The 24,299-nt window shown below is 41.8% G+C and overlaps 1 protein-coding gene across 6 annotated transcripts in view; it reads left to right on the top strand.

The window, feature by feature from the left end:
• Positions 1–24,299, top strand: part of SGMS1 (sphingomyelin synthase 1) — a 219,627-nt gene that overhangs the window by 8,281 nt on the left and 187,047 nt on the right. For 2 of the 6 annotated variants that reach the window (XM_054033934.1, XM_054033935.1), the window contains one exon: positions 1,034–1,137. The exons of the other annotated variants lie outside the window; for them this stretch is intronic. The gene's annotated coding sequence lies outside the window, so the exon portion shown is untranslated. The remainder of the gene's footprint in view (positions 1–1,033; positions 1,138–24,299) is intronic. 6 annotated transcript variants of the gene reach the window in all.

Genomic DNA, 24,299 nt, shown 5'->3' with positions numbered 1-24,299 from the left:
ATTATTTGCACATACACAGACACACATGTACACTGAGATTTTCTTTGTGAATATGTTGAAAACAAACATGCAACTGTTAGTGATCAGCCTTCACTTAACAATTATTACCGGTATGAAGTATGACAATTATTTTGCATTCTAAATATGACTTAATTGGGACTTTTGACCAACATATGTTGGGCTAACATATATATCACATTATCAATATGTGGTATCTTTACTATAAATACTAATATGCATTGAGTAAAACAGTATTAATGTAATATTAGGAGTTACATAGCCTAAATTGGCCTACGACTTTTTCTAAACTTGTTCACTTCTGCTAAGTATGCCATAACACATTGCCTTAGCTGAAGTAAGTTTTGGCTTAGGTAGATAGGAAAACTGTTAGGATCACAATGTGTAAGTGTTTACTATAGCAACTGGCAGGGAGTTAAATGCTCACAAGCTACTACACCTCTACCCCGATATAACGCGACCCGATATAACACGAATTCGGATATAACGCGGTAAAGCAGTGCTCCGGGGGGGAGCGGGGCTGCACACCCCCTGCGGATCAAAGCAAGTTCGATATAACGCAGTTTCACCTATAACGTGGTAAGATTTTTTGGCTCCCGAGGACAGTGTTATATTGGGGTAGAGGTGTACTGGTATGTCCCAAAGGACAAGATATGACTGTTCTATGCTGGTACAAACCAAAAAGGTGCCTTTATTTTCCCTGGTACCTGGAGTGTATGTGTGTTCAGAACAAAGAGATTAAGGGTGCACCATGGTACCAAAATAACAAGTTAGAAAGTTGATTGGTTAAATGTAGCTTCAGATGTTGTACACAGTTCCCCTTTGCTTGTAGACAGGTAGGATATAAAAAGATGGCTTTAGCAGTGTAACTTTGGGAGCACACCTTTCCTGTAAGGTGAAGGTGAAAATGCTGCACAAGGTACTATATTGAACCTTTTCCCTGTGCTATATTATTATTGATTTTAGCAATAAGCCTCACTGATATTGGTTATTTGGTCTCTTAAATGTATTTCAGAATGAACCAATGTGTGGTCAAGCAACTGGCCGTATGATTTAACAGGGACTGCCTATGGAGTCTGGCCCTGAGGAATCTTGGAGACATCTGTGTGGTAGCAGTTGGTGAATAAAGACTTTTTTTTATGGGAATCACTGTATATCTTGTAAAATACCTATTAAAACAATCCAGGGGACTTTTCCCTTCCGATTATACTTATTAGGGTAAATCAGTCTGGGTTGTAAAATCTTTTTAAACGGGCTTATCAAATGCTAGATTATTTGCTTGTTATGGTGACTATTGATTCTCTTCTAATAACTCTTAGCATGATACTTGTTTGGTTGAAAAGGATTGTTTGGCTCCATACGAGCCATATTATGTAGTCCTGTTTTTGAGCCTCACAATGGAGTTGGCCTAAACTTTGTGGCTATCACAACTAATGCTCATCTGAATACAAAACATTAGCATACACAAGCATTATCCTTTGTCAGAGAACTCTTTGCGCAAAGACCAGTACACATTAAGATGAGACTATCCATTTTGGTTAAATCTGTTTATTTCTTCCTGTCCTCTGCCTGTTTCTTTTCATTTGTCTCCTGAAACACCAAGAGCTATTGCTAGAGGGATTTTAGACTACTTAAAGAAAGAGGTAATGACTGCAGTGATTCCATTTCTGGTGAGATCAGACCAAGAGCTGGAAATCCTGGCAAGACCTTGTTCTTGTTGCAGTCATCAACCTCTTTGGGCCTTTATTACTACTAAAGAGGCATAAGATTTATACGATCTGAAGAGAAACCAAAGTAAGGTGGGAATCATAAATGTTTCATCCTTAGCTTACCTGAGTTGGAAGTAGGTGAGGGAGAATTACCTGAAGCATTGGCAGCTAGAAAAGCTGATGTATATCTGTACTTCTTTGGATGGAGCATTTCTAGAACTTTCTGTTCCTGAGGCTTCTTAGGGCTTTTCTTTTAGCTCAAGTTATAACTTGAGTTTTGCCCCTTCTCTGCACCCAGAAATCTCTAGCTTGAGTTGAGTAGTGCTTTGAATTGAGTGGCTAGCTAGCCAGTGGGGATGGGTTGGAGCTTGAGTGCTGCTGACCTGGAGCTAGTAATACAGTGAGGATGCAGCCACTCAATGTATAAGTCATAACTGCTAATCCTGTCACGCTGCTGCTAATCAAACCCATGTAGATGTTTCTCAGGAGGTGCCTTCTCAGCACAGTTAGTTATAACTCTGTCCATACACAAAAATCTCTAGCTCAAGTTAAGTGATGCTTTAAGCTTGAGCTAGTTGGCCCACTGGTAGGGCCTTACTAAATTTGCAGTCCATTTTGATCAATTTCACGTCTGGAAGGTTTTTAAATGGGTGAATTTCACGTTTTCAGATGTGTGTGTCTGAAATTTCGTAGTGTTGTAACCCCAGTGGCCGGGCAGGGAAAGAAATAGTCCTGTCCCTCTCCAGGTAGAGGTGCCCCCAGCCCTGCCCCTTTCCCGCCCCTCCAATAGCTAGATTTCATGGGGGAGGTCTGATTTAACGGTCCATGACGTGTTTTTCACAGCCTTGAATTTTGGTAAGACCCTACCCACTGTGGGTGTAGTGGGTGGATTGAAGCTGAAGTAATGCAGTGGGGATGCAACAGTTTGATTTATAACAACTCATCATCTGTTAATCCAATCACTGTATTGCTAATCAAATCACTTTGTGTAACTCCAGTGTGATTGATCATTCTAACTCAAGCTAACTTGGAATGAAGACAAGCCCCGAATGAGTTTTTGCAGGATTGGGGCCTACACCCTGGCCTACACAACATATTGATCCAATTTAACTAAAAGTGTATTTAAAAAGAGTTAATCAAAGTGCTGCAAATTCCTATATAGACGCCTTTCTCCTTTCTGCAAAATTCTGTTTGTTTTCCTAATTTTCCCCCTTCTTTCCCTCACCTATTTGTTTTGACCATGTGTTGCATCCTGTCTGACGTCTAGACTGTAAGCTCTGTGGGCAGGGACTATCTTCTTTATTATCCATCTGTATAGTGGTAGCACAACAGGGCCCTGACTGGAATTTCTAGATGCTGTCATAATACTACCAAGACATTTCAAGCTCATTTTAAATAACTATATTAATAGATTCATAGATTCCAAGGCCAGAAGGGACCATTGTGATAATCTAATCTGACCTCTTTTGTGTAGCACAGGACACAAAACTTGCCCAAAATAATTCCTAGACAGATCTTTTAGAAAAACATCCAATCTTTTTTTAAAAATAGTCAGTGATGGAGAATCCACCATGACCCTTGGAAATTGTTTCACTGGTTAGTTATTCATATTGTTAAAAATGTATGCCTTTTAGTTTGAATTTGTTTAGCTTCAGGTTCTAGCCATTGGATATATCATTATCTGTTAGGCCTGGGTCTAGACTCCACAGTTAGGCAGCTTACATCGATCTAACTCTGTAAGTGTCTACACTAAACTGTAGCTCCCACCGGAGTAACTTGCCCACGACATCTATTTAGTAACTCCACTTCTGCAAGAGACGTAGCGCTTAAGTCGATTTAGTTAGGTCGATGCAGTGTCAGTATAGACTCTGTATTGCTTACATCAAATGTTGCTGCCTTTCAGCTCCCACAGTGCCTCACACTGTCGATTAAATCAGTGCAAGTGCTCTCGTTTGGATGCACGGCACCAACACAAGGAGCATAGTGTGGACATGTTAAACTGATTCAATTACTCCCTGGCCCCCATCCTCCTTTTCTTTCCTTCCACATTTGCCATACACTTGGCGCCAGGGGAGGGGATCAATATGGAGGACAGCATGAGGCACAGTTTCCCTACCCCGCTGCTCATAGGGTCTGATTGCATGGGCCACCCAGCTATGGAGTTGTCCAAACTATTCCTGAACTGCAGCACAGGGTACCATGGACGGGGCGTGGTACAGGTGCAGCCAGAGCCTGTACTCCTGTGGCTATTAATGATAGCGGCGGCTCAGACAGTTCCTTCTGCTAAGCTCTGTCCTCCTCCCTTAGCCTCCATTCCTGGTCCAGGAGCTGCAAAGCAAATGCCTGCTCCCTCACAGCAGCCTTGTCCTCAAGCTGTGCAGCTAGCCTGAGCCTTGCCTCTTGCCATGCCTTTCCACTAGCCCGAAGTCCCTCTGTCTTTGGCAGGGCCGGCTCCAGGCACCAGCCCAGCAAGCAGGTGCTCGGGCCAGCCAACGGAGAGGGGTGGCACGTCTGGCTCTTCGGCAGCAATTCGGCAGCGGGTCCCTCACTCCCTCTTGGAGCGAAGGACCAGCTGCCAAATTGCCGCTGAAGACTGAAGTGGCGGCAGTAGAGCTGCGCTGAAGTGCCGCAGATCACGATCGGGGCTTTTTTTTTTTTCTTTTCTTTTTGCTGCTTGGGGCGGCAAAAACCCTGGAGCCAGCCCTGGTCTTTGGTACTGGACCTGCTTCTTGGCCCTGTCCAGAACTTTAGCCATCATTTCATCACACAAACGCTCTTTCTTGGAATGGTTTGTGAAGGTCCATTGGCCCAGGCTTCTGCTGCAGTGTGGGTGAGTTGTAGAGGTACTGCAGTCTGTAGAGTTGAGGGGCCTGCAATAGGTCAAGATATAGCTCACGTAGCTCAGTGCAGGAGCACAGAAAAAATCCTTGTGGAATTTGAAGGATATAAAATATTACTTTTCCAGACTGAACTTCAGTATTTCGTGAGAGGGACCCAGCCGGGTAAATTGCAGCAAAAGAAGTGCAGAGACAAGGGTAAATTTTAAAAAAATCTTAGCTGCTTTTTTTGTTTTGTTTTTTTTCCTAAAAATTTCAGAACAACTTGGGGGCAGTCGGTGGCTGTGCTACAGAAGTTGCTCCATCATTTCATATGAGGTTTCATTTCCACATTTTGGAGGACGTAACATTCTGCCTGACTGGCAAAGGGAGATGTTATTCCAAGCTGCCGCTGGGAAACCAGCAGTGTATGCAGCTGAAAGTAGTCAAACATGTAGTGACTGAACAGTACATTTACAAGTGGAGTGGGCGGGGCAGCTTCTGAGGTGAGCCTGGAAAATGCAGCCTTACCTGAAACATGACTATCTATCCGGAGTTCCTGCTAGACGAAAAGTTTGATAGTGGATATATGTTCCTATATTAATAAACATGAAAATGGAGCTAGAAACTGACCAGGCTCTGAGACAGCTTCTGTCCCTTCTGTTTCTGGTTACGTGATGGGCTGTTCCTCAGAGGGGCATGGAAAAGCTCCTCTGAGTAAGGCCCCGGGTTATGCTTCAGCTGCTCCTGTGGCAAAGCCTGCTATGGGACCAGTGTCAGCAGCAGAGTCCCTTCACTGGCCTCATTAGGCGCTGGCTCCCATCTGTCCCCATGCTGGATTCTGGGGTCAGCAGGTCCTCATTCAGGCTGACCAAGACATCATGGACCACTATTGGCTCTGCGCTCAGCGCAGTACCCAGCACCTAGTCAAACTCCTTATAAAATGGGCATGATGTCGTTGAGTTGACCAAGGTGTGGTTGTGGTCCCTCATTTTCCAGTACTTGGTCTTGAGCAGCTTAATTTGTTCCCTATAGTGGTCACTGGTCTGGTAAAAAGTTACCAGCTTCTTCATTCTTTGCTGGTATGCATGGTCATTCCTGGTACTCTTACTAAAATCCACTGTTGTACTGATCTCGCACCAGAGATTAATCAAAATCTGGGTGTGCTCCTGTGACCATGAAGCGGCATGCTTTGCACAGGACTTCTTCTGCTTGGTTTCTGTTACAAATGCAGAAGATTCTCTGAAGGTGTGTTTGCAGCTCTGGGGTCAGAAAACAATGGAAAGGTTAACCCGGATTTAACGAGCTGCTGCATTTAGTGCAGCCTGCACTACAACAAGGACACCATACTGCTGGATGTTTTCAGATTAGGCAGTATTCAAAACCTAGGACCTGGTGATCAGTGGCCAGGTAACTGGGGTTTCTACCCTAATTTCTGCAAAAAGTCTAATTTGAGTAATTAAGTTTGCCTGCCTAAAGATTCTCCTCATAGCTTATTTGCTTTCTGTCCTAAATTGTTGTACAGCATGGTTGTGAACTGTAGTTCTGTTTTATAAAGTACTTCAGGAACATTCTGAATGAGAAGTACTATCCAGCTACATCATCCATATGTTTTGTTCTCCCCATCACAAAAGCGCACTAGTTTGTCATAGGGTTGCTTATATGTACTTGGAGTTTCATGCCTTTTTAAGAAAATAAGAGTGTATTGAAAAAATAGCTGAAAGAATCAGTGTTGAAGGGGGAAAAAAAAGAATTACAGGGACTTTAAAAATAAGAAAAAACAAAAAACAAAAAACAACTTTTAACACACAAGTAGGCCGGGTGCTGGAACCATTTGTATAGTGGGGATGCTGAGAGCCATTGAACCAAACTGTAAACCTCATATATAATGGGAACCACTTGAAGCCAGGGGGTGTGGCAGCACCCCTAGTTCCAGCAGCTATAGAAGTAGGTCATATTTTTGGATCTATCAGACATGATGATATCACAAATTAAAAACACAATTTAGTTTATAATGTAATTCATATAGATTACAACTAGTACTTACGGGTGTTTTTACTAACATCATGATAAATTAATTCAATAGCTTGGGTTTGCTGAGGGTATAGCATAAAAGGTAGCAGCTGAGTTTCAGTTTCCTACCTAAATAACCTAAAGCACAAATGAAATTATAGAAACTACCTCAGTCTGGTTCACTTCAAAATAGCGTACACTATGCTGAAATGAAAGCTTAGGTTTTTTTGGCATCTGCGTTCAACTGAAACCGTTTGGTGCATTTGTCATCCTATTATATGTAACACAGAGGGTCTTGCATTTTCCATCTGTACACACTTGAAAATGGTCCAACTGTCTTGAGTATAGTGACTTGTGTTTAATGGCATACGAAGCTTACAGGATTGTATAAAGAAAGTGCTTAAAAAACAAGATGGATTCAATTTTTTTAAATGAGATTTTATTATTTAATTTTTTAAAAAAAGCTGTTTAAAATGAAATCTGAATTTTATACAAAACATGTTAATGTCTAAACTTATTGTAATCTCTTAAACTATTTAAATAAAAAAATACACTGAGTCCATGAGGATTTATCAAAGAAGTTGAGTTAAAGGCTGCTTTTCCATATACAGAAAGGACCAGGAAAGACATCTAACTTTTGAGGTCAAGCTTTGTAAATGTGGCACAATAGGTCAGCCTAAGTAATTTAGGAGACTGTCTCATTTTCAAGAGATTTAGGTCAGACTAGGAATTTAAGCTCCAATCACTTTAATTGAGGCATATTTGAAAATTTTCCCAAGCTGCCCTGAATAATTAGTTCAATTCACTGACTACAGTTAATTTCTGTGTTTAATAAATAATTTAGTTGTGAATGTGAAACATGTTTTGGATACATAAACTTCTTTTATTAAAACATTTAAGGTTGTTTTTCTTTAAAAAATAAACATTTTATATTGTTGATAAATTGTATAGTCAATTGCTTGACCACACTTTGGTTTGTTATGAAATATACTTAAAAGACCAAATAAATAACATCAGTCAGTTTTAGTAATATGGTACAGGAAAAAGTTCTATATGATACCCCAGTTTCTGAAGATCAGTTCCATGCAGCAATATAACGTTCACCTTATACAGGTGTGTGCTTTCCATAATTACATCTTTTAAGCCATCTTTTTATATTCAACATGTTTACCAATAAAAGGTATTATATATGTCACCTAAAACTGGATTTAATTAATTTGCTTTTGACTTTGTTTCTGGTACCCTGGTGTGCCCCCCCCCCCTTTGTTTTTGTTTGTTTTGTTTTGAACCCATCCATTCTAGGTCATGAAGCACCCTTAACTTTGTTCTGAGCACATGCATTCCAGGTATTACGGGGCATGAAGACACCTTTTATGCATATATCAGGATAAACTGATTTTTGAGGGTAACTCTGTTTCTGTTGCTTTGAGGAAACAGTTATATGCCTTGATATTAACAGTTTTCCTGTTTACTTAAATCAAAGCTTACTTCAGCTAATGCAAGGCATTATGGGATACTTAGCATAAGTGAACAGGATTATAATAAAGGTACAAGCCAATTTGAGCTATATAAATGCCATATTAATACTTGATAATATGCATACTTAAAGGCTTGGAATATAAATTGTGAGTAGTATTCTCAGCATGATATATTTGTATGTTAGTTAACAGGTGCCCACTTGTCGCCTTGGTGATCATTCAAGGTGACACCTTTGCCAGATTGATATATGAAGCAGTGGTGAGGGCCTTTATATGTGATTTAAAGCATTTTAACAAACTGCATAAGCAACGAAGCATAATCAGTACAGGTAAAACTAATACCCCTTGTAACACAAGCAACACTTTCAATGTCACCTCTATCCAGGTGTGGGAAATCAATATTTCAAGATCCCCTCATGAATAAGGTTATTCCAGGCTTGTTCTGCTTTGTGCATGTTATTGCTAATTTGACCCATGTGTGTCTTTTTTTCTGTTTAGTAGTGTTTTTAAATTTAAAGTAAGTGGGTTAATATGTACATTAAAAACTTGGAGATAACTTTCAATTTCATTCTGGTATTGGAGCTCTGTGGGTAATAGAGTCGGTTTGAAAAACTGGGGTAGGCATTATTATAGTGTGTCCCACAGTGCTACATAAATGGGGAGTAAAACAGAAATTTGGAGTAATGGCATTACAAGTGAGGCTTCCATATAATGTTTCTACACAATACGGCCTAATCTTGTTATAAGTTACTTTGCTGCTGATTGTTGCCCTTTGGTAAGCTTTACTAGGCAGGAGGGGCTAGCTCAGGGGTCTGCAACCTTTCAGAAGTGGTGTGCCGAGTTTTCATTTATTCACTCTAATTTAAGGTTTTGCGTGCCAGTAATACATTTTAACGTTTTTAGAAGGTCTCTTTCTATAAGTCTATAATATATAACTAAACTATTGTTGTATGTAAAGTAAATAAGGTTTTTAGAATGTTTAAGAAGCTTCATGTAAAATTAAATTAAAATGCAGAGCCCCCCGGACCGGTGGCCAGGACCCGGGCAGTGTGAGTGCCACTGAAAATCAGCTCGCGTGCCGCAGGTTGCCTACCCCGGGCTAGCTTCTGTGCTTCATTGTATTGGGCTGAACCATTGTGACCACACGCTGGAGTTGTGGTGTCAAAACCAACTCTGGCTTAACAAGTTGTGTGCAGTGCCCTTGAGGTTTGCATTGCTGTGTGGTACACCACTAGTTTACATAGATGCAGTTATTCGTTATAGATGTCTTCCAGATAACCTACTGAATGGTTGGTAACCAATTTATCAGATATTGCTGTTAGGATCCAATCTTGGTATTAAGTTACCATCTTAATGCAGCTTGTCATAAATAAGCACCATATCATTCACCATTTTCTAACATACTAAAACGTACAATTAATAAGAATCTGAAAATATTAAGCTGTATAATTGCTTAAATAAATGTAAATAGTTACAGTGTACCCTTCTAGGTAGCAAAAAGCTATAGCAAATCTAGTGTCATGGCTTTATTTAGTTGTATTTCAACATGTTTTAATGGTTATATCAACTAGAGAGGCTGCACCTTTGTTTAGAAAATAACTGAAGTACAAATGGAAAACTTCGTTTAAATTGAGGCTTTCCACTTGGCGGTTTAAATCATGATTTAAAGTGGTGATTTAAACTGCCTTGATATAAATCAATATACCCTGTTCAGACCCAAATTAGTGCAACTGACCTGTTCTGGACATCAGAAAATTATAACCTCTCCTGTCTCCTTATCTTAGATACAATATACAGTCATGGGCATACAAATCAGCCCTACAAACCTTTACACTCATGTTTAATTTCAAGAATCTGAGTAGTCCCTTGAATTTAAGCACATGCATAAGTGTGTGTAGGACTGGGGCCTTAGTATGCTAATAAAGTGTTCCATGCTGTCAAGGCTTCTTCCCCACTCTGAACTTTAGGGTACAGATGTGGGGGCCTGCATGAAACTTCTAAGCTTAACTACCAGCTTAGATCTGGTCCGCTGCCACCACTCCCAATGTGCTAATTCCCTTCCCTGGGTAGCCTTGAGAGACTCTTCACCAATTCCCTGGTGAATACAGATCCAAACCCCTTGGATCTTAAAACAAGGAGAAATTAACCATCCTTCCTCCTTTCTCCCACCAACTCCTGGTGGATCAAGATCCAACCCCCTTGGATCTAAAAACAAGGAAAAATCAATCAGGTTCTTAAAAAGAAGGCTTTTAATTAAAGAAAAAGGTAAAAATCATCTCTGTAAAATCAGGATGGAAAATAACTTTACAGGGTAATCAAACTTAAAGAGCCCAGAGGACCCCCCCCTCTAGCCTTAGGTTCAAAGTTACAGCAAACAGAGGTAAACACCCTAGCAAAAGGTACATTTACAAGTTGAGAAAACAAAGATAAAACTAACATGCCTTGCCTGGCTGTACTTAAGTTTGAAATATGAGAGACTTGTTCAGAAAGATTTGGAGAGTCTGGATTGATGTCTGGTCCCTCTTAGTCCCAGGAGCGAACTCCCACCAAAACAAAGAGCACAAACAAAAGCCTTCCCCCCCCCCCCCCCCCGCCAAGATTTGAAAGTATCTTGTCTCCTTATTGGTCCTTTGGGTCAGGTGTCAGCCAGGTTACCTGAGCTTCTTAACCCTTTGCAGGTAGAAGGATTTTGGAGTCTCTGGCCAGGAGGGATTTTATAGTACTGTACACAGGAGGGCTGTTGCCCTTCCCTTTATAGTTATGACACATGCAGTAGCATCACGATAGTTAAATTTGCTCCCAGATTTTTATTTTAAATTTTTATAAAACCTGGTTTGACTCAGAGAATTAATTCCAAAAGCTTCTCGTAATTTAGGAACTGCTCAGATTTTCTAGGACATTTGACGGGAAAAAACCCCAATTGAGGTTGGTTCTAGCTATGTTTTGTATGTATTAGGTTTGTGTTTTGAATGTTGACATAGTGATGTAGACACAATGGTAGAGGGTTCTGGATCACACAATGTACCAGAAGTAGTGCTTACTTCAACACTCTAGGACTTCAGAAGATGCAGTTGAAACCCACCATACCAGCTTGGCTCTTAATTCCCTTCTAGGGGCTAGGTCAGAAGAGCTATTGGATGTGGTCCTTCAGTTTTAGCACTAAGTCCATGCTTTTGTATCCGGAGATTGCAGGTTCAATCTTTATAGATGTATATGGGGTTATGAATGATAGTCAACCTCTGGTTCTTTGGGGGTAAACTTCCCTGGTGGGCATTTTGTAACTCATACTAGCATAATGTGTCTGTCTGCCCCCATACTCCAGTGTGACACACATACCATGTGAGACAATATCTGTAGCTGGGTCATTTGAGGGGGAATAATCTCTGGGCTTCTGGGTTTAACAACATGTGTTTCCACTGCATGAGTTGAAGGACTAGGGGTAGGCAACCTATGGCAGGTGAGCTGATTTTCAGTGGCACTCACACTGCCTGGGTCCTGGCCACTGGTCCAGGGGTCTCTGCATTTTAATTTAATTTTAAATGAAGCTTCTTAAACATTTTAAAAACCTTATTTACTTTACATACAACAATATTTCAGTTATATATTATAGACTTATGGAAAGAGACCTCCTAAAATTTTAAAATGTATTACTGGCTCGTGAAACCTTAAATTAGAGTGAATAAATGAAGACTCGGCACACCACTTCTGAAAGGTTGCTAACCCCTGGACTAGAGCCTCAATATGTAGGGTTGCTAGGCTTTCACTTCCATTGCTGACGCTTTCCAAAAAGCAGTAAATTCCCTGAGTTTATCCAACTCATTGTGACATAAAACCTTAACGGTGATCTCAACAGTATTAAATTAGAATAGTTTTGCAGCTGAATGGACTGTGACAATCAGAATATGAGGTCACTATTGAGGTTTTACATAAGAGAGTGAGTTGGATTAAGATGGATTATGGATTGCTTTCTGTATCTGTTGGAAATGGAAGTGAATACTTTCTGCAGCATCCAGTGTTAGCAGCAGCATTGTAGGCAATGTGAAAGTGGCAAGGAATGCTGCACACTTGTCCCTTAATTTGTTTGCATGCTTTGAAGGAGTTGAATAGAAGGGGTTGGGTCCTGATGCAGCCTCAACTGTCACTAAACATAATTTTTGTTTGTTTATATGATGGATCACATTCTGCTCCCATTTACATTAGTGTGAGTCTAGAACAACTCCATTGTCTTCCATAGAATTGTTCCAGAATTTATGGACTTAACTGGGGGCAGGATTTTATATGCATGGCTTGTGTCAGTTTGTCATAGCCCTGGTATTTATTACCAGTTTCAATACAGGTTGCCTCCGGTAACAATAACTGCCTAAAAAAAGGTAGGGGAAAGCCAATGAGTGCCATAAGTGAAAACATGGATTTTTTTATAAACATATATTAGTTTAGTTTATCCTTCTAAAAAGGGATTGAGGTTTTCAAGTAAGGCCAGGGCTAGTGTTTTTAGAATGGTCTACCTGTGATGAATATTTATTCTCAGTTGTTTATTTTTTGAGGGACATGAAATAATAATTGCTGCTCTTGAAGGCTTTTTTGTAAACTTTCTGAAGATTTTGCTTTATTTATTAAAACTTTTAATTAAAGCACAGAACTTCTAAATGACTGTTCACATTTAAATTTGAGTACACAGAGAGACCTGGGTAAAATGTTTAAAATGTCTCTCAGCTTTATTTTTACTGTTAAATACAAATCTTAAAAATACATATACTGACAAGAATGAACTAGTGCCCCAGTATTTTCACCTTAGGGACCTGATACTACAGTCACTGATTGAGTGGGCAGGGTAGAGCCTTGCAAGCCAACCCAAATCTGTCAGGAGCCAACTACAAGTGTCAGGTTCAAGGTCAGGTCTGAAACTGACTTGGTAATCTTGGTTAGGATCAGCTGTGCTCAGGTCTGGTTGGGTCTGGGTTGGGTTTAAAATTAGGCTCAAGCAGACCTCTAGGTCATGTTCCTGTTGACTCTGTTGGGACTCTGTGTGGGCATAAGAGTCAGTACAGTTCTAGTTGCAGGATCTGAACCTGGGAATGCAATTACTGGATTTGTGAATGCAAATGTAGGATTTGGTGGGTGTATGTGCATTTTTATTGGTAGACACATAACCACCAATAAAATGTTGATTCTTGCTTTACCACAGCAATCTTACTGGCTTCAGTTTGTATGGATTCTTCATGTAGTTTTTATTAACCCCTCCAAACTCCCCCCCCCCTCCAAATTATTAGAGTTATTCTTATGATAAAATTGAATGGTACGATAAAAATGAGCCAGCATGACTTGGCATGACAGTTCCTGGCATGCCTTCTGGTGAAGTTTTAAGAAGGGGTATTTTGACATGTATTCTTGCTAGCTTTTTTCTCCTTTAGACAAGAAATCATCAGATGCCAAGTAAGGTTTTCACAAGGTGGATTATTTTATATACTGAACATTTTATTGCTAAAGCAGTATTGTTAAAACAGCTGTTCTGATTGCTATGATTTATGTTGGCAGGGTGAGGGCAGCACTGTTCCCCTTGGATGGCTGTCTGTTGAAGTAAGATCTCTTTGGACACCTCTCAGTGTTAATTTTTCAATAAGGGAAAGGAGCAGAACTATTCAAGAATCTGGGATAATTCTTGCCTTCCTTTTAAGCTTGAATGTGACTAATGATTATGTTGTGTATGCATTGCATATCAATGACCAGTTTTTAAATAGGGCAGTAAATATAAATACTTTCATAATGTGGTGTTGCAAATGTCCCCATGTTATATATAGGGGTCAGATTCTGCTCTAATTAAAGTCAGTGAAGATTTGACATTGAATTCATTGTGAGTGTGTTGGGTCCAGTACACTGAAGGCTTCATACTCTGCAAAGAATCACAAAATTCATAAATAAGCCTATGATCTTAGTTACCTTCTCAGGCAAGATGCTGCAAATGTTAAGTTTGAGTTGTGCTAAATGTTACAACTATTTTTCAAAGCAATATTCTGATTAGTTTCTGGGCTTAAAGTGCTCTTGTGGGTTGTTTAGGAACAGATTGTAATTCTTGATGGGGCTCACACAAAGGGAGAACTCTGTGGAATTAATAAGAAGGTAGAAAGGGAATTTATGAATATGTTTAAGTACTGGAAAAAAAGGTATGTAATCTTGAAAACACAGTTATTTTTGTGTACAGATAAGAAATGGCTGTAGTTCCATCTAGAAGTACTTTAATGGGATGTCTCAAGATCTGGTTTGGGGCAGATTGTTCTTTCTTACTGATATATGAACATTATCTTTTAGGGATAAGGGTTGCCTTAAATGTTGTCCTTATTGCTGGTGGGATGTTTCATACTTTTATTGTTGTTGTTATAAAACAAACTTTATTGCACAGTGACTTTAGTGAAGTAATTTCTTTTGCAATTAAGTTACAAATCATCTGGAGTCTCCATTCTTACATGCTTATGGGCAAATTCATAAAGGCCACTGTCAAAAGACAGTTACCAGCTAATGACGAAGTAAATGAAGATAGTTGATACTTAGTCTCTTTTAAAAATATGTATGTTTCTCTTTTCTTCATGCTTTTGCATGCTGCTTGACATCTTAAATTGTGCTTTAAGCACATACACCGCTACCTCGATATAACGCCACCCGATGTAACATGATTCGGCTAGAACGCGATAAAGCAGTGCTCCGGGGGGGCGGGGCTGTGCACTCCGGTGGATCAAAGCAAGTTCAATATAACGCGGTTTCACCTATAACACGGTAAGATTTTTGGCTCCCGAGGACAGCGTTCATAGACTCATAGACATTAAGGTCAGAAGGGACCATTATGATCATCTGGTCTGACCCCCTGCATGCTGCAGGCCGCAAGACCCTTCCCTGTACTCTACCGTTGAAGTCCCCAGTCCTGTGTTTTAGTGACTTCAATCGGCTGAGACCCTCCTGCTAGTGATCCCTGCCCCATGCTGCGGAGGAAGGCGAAAAACCTCCAGAGGCTCAGCCAATCTACCCTGGAGGAAAATTCCTTCCCGACCCCAAATATGGCGATCAGTAATACCCCGAGCATATAGGCAAGAGTCTCTAGCCTGACCCTTGTTGGCCATTATGTTGTTCATGTACCATTGCTTGGTTTTCCTTGGCTACTATGTTTTATCATTAAACCATTCCCTCCATAAACTTATCCAACTTAATCTTAAAACCAGACAGGTCCGTCGCCCCCACCGTTTCCCTCGGAAGGCCGTTCCAATATTTCACCCCTCTGACGGTCAGAAACCTTCGTCTAATTTCTAGCCTAAACTTCCCCCCGGCCAGTTTGTATCCATTCGTTCTCGTGTCCACATTAGTACTAAACTGGAATAATTCCTCTCCCTCCCTTGTATTAACCCCTCTGATATATTTAAAGATAGCAATCATATCCCCCCTCAGCCTTCGCTTTGTCAGACTAAACAACCCAAGCTCCTCTAATCTCTTTTCATACGACAGGTTTTCCATTCCTCTGATCATCTTAGTCGCCCTTCTCTGCACCCGTTCCAGTTTGAGTTCATCTTTTTTAAACATTGGAGACCAGAACTGCACACAGTACTCCAAATGAGGTCTCACCAGCGCCTTATACAACGGAAGCAGGACCTCCCTATCTCTACTAGATATACCTCGCCTAATACATCCCAAGACCGCATTGGCTTTTTTCACCGCCACGTCACATTGCCGACTCATAGTCATCCTGCGGTCCACAAGGACCCCTAGGTCCTTCTCCTCTTCCGTTACTTCTAACCAATGCGTCCCCATCTTGTAACTAAAATTGTTATTATTCGTCCCCAAGTGCATAACCTTACACTTTTTACTATTAAATTTCATCCTATTTCTAATACTCCAATTCACAAGCTCATTCAAGTCTCCCTGCAGAGTATCCCTATCCTCCTCCGAGTTTGCAACTCCTCCCACCTTCGTATCATCCGCAAACTTTATCAGCCCACTCTTGCAATCTGTCCCGAGGTCAGTTATAAATAGATTAAATAAGATGGGTCCCAAAACCGAACCTTGAGGCACTCCACTAGTAACCTCCCTCCAACCCGACAATTCACCCTTTAATACGACCCGCTGCATTCTCCCCATTAACCAATTCCCTATCCACCTCTGGATTTTCATATCGATCCCCATGTTTTTCATTTTAACCAATAGTTCCTCATGGGGTACTGTATCAAACGCTTTACTGAAATCCAGGTAAATTAGGTCCACCGCATTTCCCTTATCTAATAAGTCCGTTACTTTCTCAAAGAAGGAGATCAGATTCGTTTGGCACGATCTGCCCTTCGTAAAACCATGCTGTAATTTATCGCATTTGCCATTAACTTCAAGGTCCTCAACTAGTTTCTCTTTCAGAATCTTCTCCAGCACCTTGCACACTACTGATGTTAAACTAACAGGCCTATAGTTACCCGGGTCACTTTTTTTCCCTTTCTTGAAAATAGGAACCACATTGGCTATTCTCCAGTCTAACGGGACTACCCCCGAGTTTACAGATTCATTAAATATAGTCGCTAATGGGCCTGCTATTTCCCGCGCCAATTCCTTCAATATTCTCGGATGAAGATCGTCCGGTCCACCCGACTTAGTCCCATTGAGGCGTTCTAGTTTTGTTATATCGAGGTAGAGGTGTACTTACCTTCTTTGCTGAATGGCGTGCCAAGTGCTGTGGGTATAGAAGACTTCTACTTGGTGAAAACATATTTGTGCCATTTGCAAGGTTGCTTTGTTCATCTCTTTTTAAAAAAGTGTGTGATCTATACTATCACAGTAACACAGAGATGGTTGTAAATAATATTTGTATTTTTATAAAAAAGCATCAGTCACAAAATTACATTTCAGCAGTTTAGTTTAGTTTACTCAGATGGAAAAGGATAAAAATAAGCACATGCAGTAATAAATGTATACAGCTATTTTTGTATATGTTTAAATATATTTGTATCATATGTTCTTTGATATATACTGTGAACATTGTCATTTAATTTGATTTCTGAAGTTAACTTTTTGTGGTCTGTTTTCTGCTGCAAAGATTTTCCAAATGAAAAGGCAGTCAATCAGCTTCTCTATATTAAAGTTTCAGTGTAGGTTACTACAGAGGAGGAAACAGCTTTGTCTTAGTCATCAGTATGCAAACTATTTGTGCAATTCTGCATTTCTTACACTGAGACTATTTTGGTAAATTAGTCAACTTGAACAGGGATTGCAGAATCAGGCTCTCTATTAACATTTTTGCTAGTCTCACTATCCACTTCTATAGACATTAAATCACTTTCAATTGAAATGTAATAGCCGGTTAAAGTTGCAGTAGAACTTTGAAGAAATGGTGTATTCTGATGATGGAAAAATCAAAATCAGTATCTTCACAATTTCTGAGAGGTATGATGATCTGTAAACTAAATACAACTGATCAATGCTTACTTACCAAATGTTTTTATTTGTGCTTACAATCTGTAGTTAGGATTATCATATTGTTTGCAGTTATGGCACCAGTGTCTTCTGTACAACAGATTGCTGTTTCATGGGGTTTATAAAGTACCTGAACTATTAATAATTCTGTGCATATGGTCTGAAGACGGAAGTAAACATTTTCATGATATTAAAACAGCGTTATTAATATATACTGAAGTTATACAATTAAAAGTTCCAAAAAGGATAGGTTCATTTGTTTCAGATATTTGTATCAGTAAGTCAAAAGACTGTTCTATCTTGGAAAGATGTTTAAAATAGTAGGGACTAGTGCACTTGTGTACATAAGGGGACGGGAAAAATTACTAAGTTACCAAGTTACTTTGTTCAGAACCAGTTTTACTCTTTCCAGAGCCTTGCCTCATGGGGTTAATTGGTTACAGGTAGTTAGTTCATAAAGTGACTCATCTCCACATCAGTGTAGAATAGAATCTTCTCAGTGTAGGAGTTGAAATATTTCTCAGACAGCTACTGGCTTGAGAACTAACTCTACTAGTCTCAGTGAAAAATTCTTGCACAGCCACTCCCTCTTTCCTCCCCATATCACGTAATAGGGTCCTCTTCACTGCTACAAGTTGCAGTGTCTGCCTACTTTGTTTTCTTCCTTCCAGTAGGCCTTGCCAGGTGTCTCTTCCTGGCATAGGGTAGAAGAGGGTGCTGCCATCACTGTTCTTTGTCAGCTGTAAGGGGTCTCTGCTTCTTAGCCCTGGTCTACACTACAAGTTTAGGTTGAGTTTAGCAGAGTTAGATTGATTTAACCCTACACCCGTCCACACGACGAAGCCATTTTTGTCGACTTAAAGGGCTCTTAAAATCAATTTCTGTACTCCTCCCCGACGAGGGGATTAGCGCTGAAATCGACCCTGCTGGGTCGACTTTGGGGTAATGTGGATGCAATTCGATGGCCTCTGGGAGCTATCCAAGAGTGCTCCATTGTGACCACTCTGGACAGCACTCTCAACTCAGATGCACTGGCCAGGTAGACAGCAAAAGCCCCGCGAACTTTTTAATTTCATGTCCTGTTTGGCCAGCGTAGTGAGCTGATCAGCACAGGTGACCATGCAGAGCTCATCAGCACTGGTGACCATGGAGTCCCAGAATCGCAAAAGAGCTCCAGCCTGGACCAAATGGGAGGTACCGCATCTGATCGCTGTATGGGGAGATAAATCCGTGCTATCCGAACTCCGTTTCAAAAGATGAAATGCCGGAATATTTGAAAAAATCTCCAAGGGCATGAAGGACAGAGGTTATAACAGGGACCCGCAGCAGTGCTGCGTGAAGCCTACCAAAGAGGCAAATGGCTGCTCCGGGTCAGAGCTCCAAACATGGCGCTTCTATGATGCCACTCTAGGGGTGCCCCTACAACTACCCCACCCCTGTGCTTCCCTCCTCCCCCACCCCTCCCAGGCTACCTTGGCAGTTATCCCCCCATTTGTGTGACGAATTAATAAAGAATGCATGAATTTGAAAGAACAATGACTTTATTGCCTCTGCAAGCGGAGATCAAAGGGGGGAGGGGAGGGAGGTTGGCTTACAGGGAAGTAGAGTGAACCAAGGGGGCGGGTTTTCATCAAGGAGAAACAAACAGAACTTTCACACTGTAGCCTGGCCAGTCATGAAACTGGTTTTCAAAGCTTCTCTGATGCACAGCGCGCCCTGCTGTGCTCTTCAAACCGCCCTGGTGTCTGGCTGTGTGTAATCTGTGGCCAGGTGATTTGCCTCAACCTCCCACCTTACGTCTCCCCCTTACACTCACAGATATTGTGGAGCACACAGCAAGCATTAATAACGATGGGAATATTGGTTTTGCTGAGGTCTAACCGAGTCAGTAAACTGCGCCAGTGAGCTTTTAAACATCCAAAGGCACATTCTACCACCATTCTGCAGTTGCTCAGCCTGTAGTTGAACTGCTCCTTACTACTGTCCAGGCTTCACGAGCCATGGGAGCAAGGGGTAGGCTGGGGTAGGTGTGACCGCGAGTTAGTGCCGACTGGGAGAGCAGCCTGAGGCAGAAGCCTCCAGCTGGCATGATATTCCAGGCAGGACTGAATCACCATTGGACGAAACTTAAAGAAGAGAATGACCTGGAGTCATTCCCATTTTTGTCCAGGTGCCCCCGACCGACCTCATCGAGGCCAGCCAGGAGCACCCACGGGCCGCCGCCGACGGCTAGCAGTCATATTGTACTGTCTGCCGTCTGCAAGGCAAGGCAAGGGGATGCTTCTGTGTAGCACTGCAGTACCGTGTCTGCCAGCAGCACCCAGGAGACATACTGTGACAGTGAGCTGAGCGGGCTCCATGCTTGCCATGGTATGTCGTCTGCACGGGTAACCCAGGAAAAAAGGCGATAAATGATTTTTTGCTGTAGCTTTCACGGAGGGAGGGAGGTGGGGCCTGACGGCATGTACCCAGAACCACTCGCGACAATGTTTTTGCCCCATCAGGCATTGGGAGCTCAATCCAGAATTCCAATGGGCGGCGGAGACTGCGGGAGCTGTGGGATAGCTACCATAGTGCAACATTCCGAAAGTCGACCCTAGCCTCGGTACTGTGAACGCACACTGCTGACTTAATGTGCTTAGTGGGGAGACACAGAATCGACTGTAATAAATTGATTTCTAAAAAAACGACTTCTATTAAATCAACCTAATTTCGTAGTGTAGACATACCCTTAGTTCCACCCTTAGACACAGAGCTGGAGCATGATGGAGAGAAGTTGTGAGGCAGACACACCTCCTGTGCATCTTTTGGTGAGAGGAATTTAGCCTTGCAAACTGCTTCCTTCCTGCCTGTGTATAAAAGCAAACTATAAGGGGGAGGTAAGCTAACACATCAAAAACAGTTGAACTGTACAGATTGTCCAAGGGAATCTGGTTAAAAAAGATGGAGTAAAAATAAAAAACCAAATTCTGTCCCTAAGGTAATACATAACTATTAAACAGATTTCAATGGGGAATATATACACACATCTTCAAGCAGAATATTTGGTTCAAAAAGCTTAATTCTTTTTTTATCTTTCACCTTTTGTGTCTGACATTCAAGTTGTTTCTTTAGGCTTCCTGAAAGTTGTTTCATTCACAGTAAGATATTACTATTATTAAATCTTTAAAAGGATCACTTTCTTTTCCTGTTGGGTGGTGTACTCCAGTGGTGGGCAATCTGCGGCCCATCTTGGTAATCCGCTGGCGAGCTGCCGGACAGTTTGTTTACAGTTGCATGGCTGCCCATAGCTCCCAGTGGCCGTGGTTCTGGCCAATGGGAGCTGTGGGAAGCGGCGCAGGGCTCTCAGTTACAAACCAAGGGCCTCAGACTTAGGAACATATTGAATGATTTCATTGTCTTAGAGGGACAAGGTGGCTCAGGTAATATCTTTTATTGGACCCAACTTCTACTCCTGCAGGAATTCTGTGCTACTGCACCTGTGCAGAGTTCATGTCCCCCGCGCAGATTTCTTTGCTTCCCTGCAGGAAAAATGACTTCTGATAGGAAAGCAAAGGAAAGCCACGAGAAGGGGTCACACGCCCCTCCGCTGTAGCATGGGTGCGTCGTTTTGGGCACCCGGAGCAGCTGGTGGAGAGAGAAATCACTGTGGGGCAGGGGCGGGACTATGGACACCCCAGTTGCTGGCTTCTACCCTGTGCTGGGTTCATCTTCTAGTCCTGGCTGGGTTGGGGAGCGGGGAGGACAGACTTCTTCCCCTGCAAGAAGCGGCCTGGGCCGGGTCAGACCCACCCCAAGAAATCGTCCCGGGCTGCAGGAAACTCCAGCACCCCTTTCCCCCGCTTCTTGCCCTCATTGCTTCTCAGCCACAGGGGAGGGGTCACTGTACGGGGCGCTGATCCCCTCTCCACCCAACCCCCTTGCATCCAGACTCCCATATTCAACCCATCCCCCCCTCCCCCGGCATCCGAACCCAAACCCCACCCCACCGAGCCTTACACCCTGTACCCATACCCCCTCGCTGAGCCACTTCCTTTGCATCTGGACCCTCACCAAGCCTCTCCCACTGAGTCTCCTGCACTCAAACCCCCACCCCGATGAGCCCTAGCCCTTCTGCACCTGGACCACCCCAACAAGCCCTCTCCCCCCGCATCTGGACCCCCCACCCGACTCAGCACTAACCAGCTGCACCTGGACCCCCACCCTACAAACCCTCACTCCCCCAGCACCTGGACCACCCTGCTGAGCCCCCCACACCCAGACCCTCCCTGCTGAGCTCCAACCATCTTCACCTGGACCCCCCTACACTCGGAACCCCCAAATGAGCTCCCATGCATCCAGATTTGGCCCTTCACCCAGACACCCTACCGAGCTGCTCGCACCCAGATTGCTCCACACAGAACCCTCTCAACCCACACTTGGATCCCCCCACACTAAGTCCCTCCACACTTGGATCCTGCTGGACTGAGCCTGCCTGCCCATACCTGGTGTTCCTGGCGTGGAGGGGCAGCACCCCAGGATGTTTCTGGGGGCAGACCCAGCTCTTGACCTGTGTCAGAGTCGGGTGCAGTCTCATTGCCAAGTCCATGTGCCAGAGGGGAGCTGCAGGGCAGTCTTCCACCCCCATGAAGCCAGTGCCCTGTGCTCGTCATGCTGGAGTCTGCAGAATTTTAAAATATTGTGTTTAGAATTTTTATCTTATTGGCACAGAATTTTTAATTTTTTGGGCACAGAATTCTCCCAGGAGCAAACTTCTGTTGGTAAAAGAGAAAAGTTTTTGAACAGCACTGATGTTGTTCTTTAGCTTTTCAAATGTTATCTTTTCTTCACTTAGTCGGCATAGATAGCTTGTGTATGTGTTCTGTTATAGAAAGCAAGTTGTTTTGGTCTGTATTTTACATGATTATGTAATTCAGCTCATTATAAAGACTAAACAATGTGCTTTACTAGCAGAAGGAAAGCAAGGTGATTGTGCTCTGTCTTTGTGAGTCTAAAGTTCAAAAGTGCAGGTGGACTGCTTATTCTTAGTGACTGAACAGATAGCAGTGTGCCATTTGAGCAAGTGAGTGGTTCTGTTTTCCCAATGCCGTATAAGCAATACATAAGATTCTCTCAAGATTATGCGTGTCCAGAGTCTGAAGTTTGGGTCAGCTGAGTATAATGAGATTTACTGTAAAAGACTCTGACTTTAAAAATGAAGTATGTTGTATTATATGTTGTTCTAAAGGCATTTGTTTGTGGTTTTACTAAACTTTTTCCCTCCATTTCATAATTGTAGTGGGAGTTGAGAGGTAGGGGATTGAAAATTGGATTGTTTAATTTCTGAAAATAATTAGCAGTTGAGTGATAAAGAATAGTCACAGGTGAGATGAGGTGGCCATCAGCTGATTGGATTACATTTAGTCTAGGGTTTGTGGCAGAGCAGGAGTGTGAGACCTGATGTAATTGAGAGCTCTGAAACTGAGATTTTTTTTTTTTTTTTTTTTTTTACCCAGAATAGTTGAGGATTGTTTTGGAACCTCTTCTACATAGATTTTGTGCACGCTTTCTGTTTTTAAAAAATAAAACAAAAATATGCTTTAATAAATCCCCTTTTCTCTAATAAAATAGGCACCTTTTTGTATATGTGTTACTCTAGATGTCATCTTTCCAGTTAAAGAAACAATCTAAAATTACGGTTAGGAAACCTACTGGCAGTCACCAATAACCATCTCCAACAGTACTTCTCTCCCCCTTTCAAGTCCTCCAACTCCAAATGCCTGAATAAATAGAAAAATCTTGCATCATGTCTTGAATGTTCAAATCTGGGTTACTTCAATGAGGAGTAAGTTCCAAATCTGAAGGCACCTAATGAAAAAAGCGGTACCAGCATCTCCCCTCTTATTTTTAAGTGAAGGGGCTCTTGCTCATTGCTTAAGCTGATCTTGGGTGTGCAGCTTTGCATGGGGAGAGGCAGTTTCTCAAGTTGGCAGGTGCTAAAAATGTTAGGGATTTATAGGTCAAAACAAACATCTTAAATTCTGCCTGGAAACCAATAGACAGTATTGATATTGTGAAAGCAGTATTCCTTTGTTAGTGACACTGGTTAGTTGAGTAGTTTCTTGCTGGATACTTTGGTGTGAAGTACATATGTGCTTGGGGAACATAAATAAAATCTCGTGCAAGTGAAAATCATTCAGAAAATTACTTACCCAATTGTATGTTATATAATTATTTAAGTCTGCTACAGTTCTTTGTTCTGTCACTTGTTACAGCGTACAGGAAGGTAGGCATCCTTAAATGTTAGTTCTTGTGTGTGTTTGGGCATCTATGTTTGTACAGCCAATTTTGGGCTTTCTATATTATCATATTAATAGTTACCTATTAACATGGAAGAAAATGTGCACTGTTCAGCTGATATCTCTCTAGAGGGTTGAGGTCCATGAAGTTAACAGATATGTAGAAGTATTACAGAGGTCAACCTTGCAAAAAGTGAAATAAGAGGAAAGCTGCAGCAACATATTATAAATGCTGTACTATGGGAAAAAGAAGAACAGGAGTACTTGTGGCACCTTAGAGATTAACAGATTTATTAGAGCATAAGCTTTCGTGGACTACAGCCCACTTCTTCCTGTTCTTCTTTTTGCGGATACAGACTAACACGGCTGCTACTCTGAAACCTGTTATTATGGGAATGATTATTAACCACCCCACCCTGATCTGTCTATATGTTAGCTTTCATACTACAATATGCTGGTATCCACAATAGAGCAAAGTAAGTAGGTATGCTGCAAGACATGGCTGACACAAACAGGAATTAAGAAATTTTTTAAAATCGCTGTATTTTTTGC

The sequence above is a fragment of the Malaclemys terrapin genome, chromosome 7 (genome assembly GCF_027887155.1).
Source record: "Malaclemys terrapin pileata isolate rMalTer1 chromosome 7, rMalTer1.hap1, whole genome shotgun sequence".
NCBI classification, from domain to species: Eukaryota; Metazoa; Chordata; order Testudines; family Emydidae; genus Malaclemys; species Malaclemys terrapin.
The sequence above is the reverse complement of the archived record's forward strand: the minus strand, read 5'-3'. Positions and strand labels throughout refer to the sequence as shown.